We start from the raw sequence: 6,332 nt of genomic DNA on the forward strand, positions 1-6,332 counted from the left end.
TCTGTGAAGAACTGGAAAACAGGAAATGACAATACATCAAATACCATGTAAATACATCAAATCCATAAAAAGAACATGCAAATAAAGCATATATACTACTACATACCTCTAATTTTAGAGAATGAGTTGACGTTTTGCTGAGGGGCCGTTTTAGCCTGCACCAATATTCCTACTATATCTGCTAGTGATTACTCGATATACCACTGTAATCGGGGTCCAAGATCCCGACCCCCATTCTATGAAAGAGCGTCATACAGATATTCATTGCTGATGTTCAACACATAACGTAATGATGGTAGTATATAGAACTTAAATATTTCACAGTGGCATGGGGCATGAATGTAGATCTATGTAACACTGATCTCAGACAATGATTCAAAATACATGCATTACAAAATAAGATATTTATTAGTGTAAATGAACCAAGTACAGTGTATTATTTTACAACTGGATGTTATAAATGTAGATTCTATTTATGGAAAAAAATGTTGTTATATTCTAGTCAAGAAAAAAACGTGGTCTGATTGCCAACCTACTCACATTATCGATCAATGACATCAAAATTTACAAAGCCGAACAAGCCTTGTAACAAAACCCATGTGAGACCAAGGCTGTAATTGGTTAATATATGATGATGATGATGATGATGATGATGATGAAAAACCCGGCCACCGCCGGCTCCCTGTATGCACCTTATGTACATTATGTTTGTTTATTTGTTGTTAAACGCCGCACTCAGCAATATTCCAGCCATATGACGGCAGTCTGTAAATAATCGAGTCTGGACCAGACAATCAGGTTATTGACATCATGAGCATCATGTGTACAACTATAGAGGTAATATATGTATATATGAGTTGAATCTCATTGCCATTTGTTTGTTTGTTTATTTGTTGTTAAATGCCGCACTCAGCAATATTCCAGCTATATGACGGCGGACTGTAAATAATCGAGTCTGGGCCAGACAATCCAGTTATTGACATCATGAGGTAATATATGTATATATCCACGCAAACGATCCACGCAATTGGGATACAATGACATGCATCAACCAAGTCAGCGCGTCTGACCACCCTATCCCGTTAGTCGCCTTTTACAACAAGCATAGTCGCCTTTTACGGCAAACATGGGTTGCTGAAGAAATATTCTACCCCGGAATCGTCACGGGTCGCCATAACATCTGTAACTAACTTATTCACAAATTGTAAGAATAGGACTCAGTCTTGTCTTGAACCACATGAAACAATTCCAGATGAAAAAGAAACATATATCTATTATCTACGTCCACAAAACAAGAGCCAAAATAATATTTATCACAACCATAACCAATCCAATAACAAGAGCGGTGTAGATGCAACATACAGAATTTTTCGCCAGGACTCGGGCTTCAGAATGGAGTCCGAGCTCTTTGTACCGTCTTGCTTCCCAAGCATATTTGTTGGCAAACATGCCAGGTACACATAAACATATCATGCTGAAGTAAGATGCAATGATGATGTGTTTTATTTTACGCCATGGTTTGGGCACAATTGTCGCTTTGGGTGGAATTTTAAGATGCACACCTCTTTCCGCTGTGACAACATACGGGTTAGATTCGTATGTTTGTCTTGATGTGTCATCTGCTTTTGGAGGCGTATCGCCTGCTGTCCTGGCTTCATCGTCTGTCATTTTTATCTGTACATCGTCATAGCTTGCAGTCATGTTGTATACACTCTCTTGAGATGGCTGAATTGAATGCTCTGGAGAGAAAAAATACTGAAATTTAATATACAAATATAAAAACCGCAGGATTATCTTTCACAACACTTGTGTTACAGAGATAAAAAGGAGAATTGTTTCATATATAACTTTCATTGAGAAAATATCCTAAAGTGAAAAATTATTTTCGTTAGCGTTTTTTCCCTTTTTACAATGTTTGTACGGTTCCACGTGCAGTCATCTGACATAAATGTATCGCTAGTAATACCTTCACTTTGATGTGTGAAGATATAGTGTCATACTCCTCGCTGTCGCAGTTTAGAAGCATATCATTACAAGTAAAACAAAACAATCAGTAAATAGCACTGAAAGGTTTTCTACTGCCATCAGAATTAGCGTTTATTATGTACAAACATGGGGAAAGTCCGGTCATGTGATATGCAAATTTGACTGGCATTTATGACTGACTAAACGGATCGTTATTGGTCAGTAAAGAAAAATATAGTATACTCCTATATGTAAGTAGAGAACACGAGCGTCATTCGCCATCTTGCCGGTTTGTTTACATTCGATATCAACAGCTGATCAAGGGGGATTTCTTTAAGATACGCTCATTGACATTTCTGGCCGTAGATTGATAAATAACACATTTCTACTCATTGTACAAGTCATCTAAATTCGATGAATGCCCCTTACTAATACTTAACGAAATATCGACAGTTTATTACGTGAGCTGGATAAAATTTACGAACGCCGAGCGGAAGTAGATTTTAGCGGGCAGAATCAAGCAAATCACCTGATTGGCTAAATATACGCAGTGCTCTAATTAAACGCAATTGGCGCGAAATTTGAGGAGTTGCTTCTGACAAAAAAAAATTGACAGCCTCATCTACAAAATGCAAACAGATAATTTCTTCAAGTGGTAAATATTTAATATAAATATATTTTTCCTATATTTTTGGTGTTCATGCCGTTGGCTCTTAGTAGGGTATTGAAGGAGGTGAAACTGGTGAAGTTGGTGCCAGTATTGGCTTGCCGTTTGAGGAGGCGGCTGATGACGTTAGGGTTTATCCTATGAATGGGAGGGCGTAGCGGAAGGGCACTGATTCGGGTTTAAGGGTCGCAGATCTCGGTGTGAGATGGAGTACAGAGGAGATGACTTTGTCGACGAGATCGGGTGGATAATTGAGGTGGGTGAAGACTTGGCGGAGGTGTTCGATCTCAGGTTCGAGGTCTGCAGAAGAAAGGTTGATGGCTCGTTTAGTGAGGGTGGAGATGATGCCAGTCTTAGTTCTAAGGGGATGGTTGGAGTTGAGGTGGATGAACTGGTCTGTGTGGATGGGCTTCCGGTCGACACTGGTTTGGATTCTGTTTGGTGGGCTTCTGGAGACAAGGGTAGTTGGTTGTTCTTTTCTATTTCGATGTAAACTGTACTCGGGGGGTGTTGTTGGTTAAGATGTTGTAGTAGCAGGTTCGGGTTTTGGTCTTTTTTAGGATGACAAAGGTGTTGTCAACTTCCCCGTACCAGCAAATAGGTTGGATCAGTGATGTGGTGAGGGCTTGCTGTTCGAAGTGGGTCATGTAGATTTCCTTTAGGATAGGAGGGAGTGGGGATACCATGGGTAGGCCGTGTATCTGTTGGTAGTACTTGTCCCCCCAGGTGAGAATAATTCCTACATACTAACATGTTATGGTATGTTGATGATTACATTCAAGTTTTAAACTATTCAAACTGTATTAATATTGTGTCTTTGATCACTCAAAACTATCATTTTGAACCCATGTGGGTTGCAGGTGTTGTTTTGACTCGCTTGATTCCCCCCACGACTGAAATCTACTTCCACACTGGATTCGTAACTTTTTTCCAGCTTACGAAATAATTTTGGTAAGGAAGAGACATGAATCAAATTGAGATGACTTGTAGGTACCCATGCATTATACCAGACACCAATCCGCCATGTTTGTTTGATGAAACTTTGTTTGACCAACCAGACCTCAAGAACCTGGTAATCCCCCCCAAAAGCTGGATCATCCCTTGCGAAGACATCCTCGAAATGTTTGAGTAGGTGAACTAATCGTGACTAGTTGTCCTGTGGCAAATGCTTGCATGAACGTGAATAGGTCCTTGAAATGCTCTGGTAGGTTAACATGTGTGTCATGACCTATTTGACCTGGTTGTTCTGTCTTGTTTGTTCCTGTCATCTCCTTCATCCAGAGGGACTTCCCTGATATTTACCTCTGATGCTTCACTACAATTCGACCCTTCTTTACCGTAATGTGGTGGTCTGTAGTGTTACGGAAGCAAATGACTGGCTTATTTCCCGGCGAATGAAGAATTCATGGTGATATAATGTCGGCCATTTCTAGAGTTGGTTCGGAGATATAGGTTTGTAAACTTTGCACCATGTAACCTGGTTACTGAATGGGGTGGTAGTAACGTACGCCGGGGTATCATGATGTGACATACATTAACTGGTTTACCTGAATCCCTTGAAACCATGTTCACTGTTGTTCCATTTATGGTTAGGATAGCATTTTTCATGTCAATTTCTGCACTTTTTTTCAGCAAGAAGTCAAAGCCCAGGATGATCTCATCTCCTATTGGAGACACATATACTGGCATTTGGAAATGCTTGTCTTGGCCCTGCAATGTGACTGGGTTGGTGAGAAAACCCTGCATCTTCAATTCTCGTCCAGCAGGATGTAAGGCGACATCATGGAATATTGGTCCTTCAACCAAGGAGCTGACTTTATGAATTTGTAGGATAAAAAATTCTTTCCTGGTGATTTCCCCATTATTCTCCATCTGTGCCATTATTAATTTTGCTGTGGAATGCCCGGTGCCAGGCACTGTGGTCAAATCTTGAATTTCACAAGAGTTCATGTTAATTTCATCTTCTGCCATGGTTTGATACAATTTTGATGTCCTAATTTGTTTATTAACAAAAGGAAAAAGCAATCTATAGCAAAACACGGCAAGTGAGTGATCCAAATTTAAAATTGTTGAGCAAATCTTGTGTTGTTTATATAATAATGACAAGATGAAAATTATGTTTTGCAAAATGTATCGCAAGTAGATCTATGATCCAAGCTTGAAATTGTTGAGCAAATCTTGTATATTGCAAATTTGCAATCCCAATCTTGACATAATGAATAACTCCTGTGTTGTTTTGTCACCACAGAATAATCAACATACTTCAATTATATTATACGATTAATTCACGTTGAATATACATCACCCGTTGAACCAAAAGTTGTAATATATTGATCTCACACAACTTCCACATACAACCAATCGATCGTATGCAAAGTATTAGTAAGGGTCACGAGGTCAACGGTTTTGTTGACGATTTCAACAGACTGTCAAAATTTGCCAAACACGTTAATTCGCGTGGCACATGAATTAAAAATGTTTAAGACATACGTTTAGTAACATATTTTATCAATAATTAAAATACCTGTCGTACAATAAATGGAAAATGTCTTCCAATCGTACGCCAAAATTTACACTTCGCCAACGGTCAAAACAATCAAAATGGCGGTCCGTTCAAAAGCAGACAACGTATTTTTATGGGGGTTTCGTCTAATGATTGTGTGATTGTAAGGCCCAATCCGTGTAGTCTATACGGGACTGCTTAGCTCGGATCTAGATCTAGAGATTTTACACAGGAACTCGTTATTGGTCAGTAAATAATAATACATATCCCCTATATATGTAAGTCTCTACGTATATATTAGGGGGTATATATTGTTATTTACTGACCAATAAAGAGTTCCTGTGGGATTTTACCTGTCAAAAGCTTCGATTGCAGAAACAGCGCTTCTCGGTTGCCGATACACATGCATCGGACACCAATCCGCCATGGATAACGAATGTAAACAAACGGGCAGGATAGGCCTACGTACATAGGGTTTGTATTTGTGTTTACTGACCATGAACGAATTCCTATGGGTCAAGATCGGTAAGTTAGTTGAATACACCGAAGCACTTGTTTGAGCATTTACAGACCATCGATATAAACCTGGGATACGACTGAACCTGAAACAGACGGCAGTAAGACTAGTAAGCACATACACCGTGACAAAAATGGCGGGACGTTCCAGGAACCATTACAAATAATGTTCAACAATATAATATATCAACTTACAGTTATGAAATGTACCGAGCTGTTATATATGTTCGTCGTCGGGACAACGTTTCCTTTATCTTATCGACATTCAAAAATACGTTTATATACAGACAGACACGGTATGACGCATCGTCTTTCGCAAGGGTTCAACTCCTTGCATGGATGTTCGCCCCCTATAATGTTCCGCTAGCCGCTGATGCATGCCCAAACAATGTACAGAGTACAGCACTAGCCTAGCTCCGCATTGACTGGCGCACCTTTCTACTATTATACGTCATCAGAATAACGTAAACAGGCTACTCACCTGTCAACTGAAAAGTGCTCTACAATATTACTCTAAAATGCTACTTTGTTAGATATTTATATGTTACCCCGAGAAGATTCCGTGTTTAACTGGTCAAGCAAGTTGTACTTGTCATAAGAGACGACTGAAACGATGGTCGCGCGATCAGGCTCGGTGACACGACTCGCTGGATTGTCTCCAGGCCTGTGTCATATTAGCCG

At 39.7% G+C, this 6,332-nt stretch overlaps 1 long non-coding RNA gene across 1 annotated transcript; it reads right to left on the minus strand.

Annotated features, from left to right (window-relative positions):
• Positions 1-1,696: 1,696 nt before the first annotated feature.
• On the minus strand, positions 1,697-6,045 carry LOC124138268. The gene is made up of 3 exons (XR_006861610.2): positions 5,847-6,045; positions 5,632-5,737; positions 1,697-1,739 (listed from the first exon to the last, which is right to left on the minus strand). It is a non-coding gene; the product is annotated as an uncharacterized LOC124138268 (long non-coding RNA).
• Between the last annotated feature and the right edge of the window lie 287 nt (positions 6,046-6,332).

This window comes from Haliotis rufescens, unplaced genomic scaffold (assembly GCF_023055435.1).
Source record: "Haliotis rufescens isolate VD_foot unplaced genomic scaffold, xgHalRufe1.0.p SCAF_5, whole genome shotgun sequence".
In the NCBI taxonomy this organism is placed as follows: Eukaryota; Metazoa; Mollusca; class Gastropoda; order Lepetellida; family Haliotidae; genus Haliotis; species Haliotis rufescens.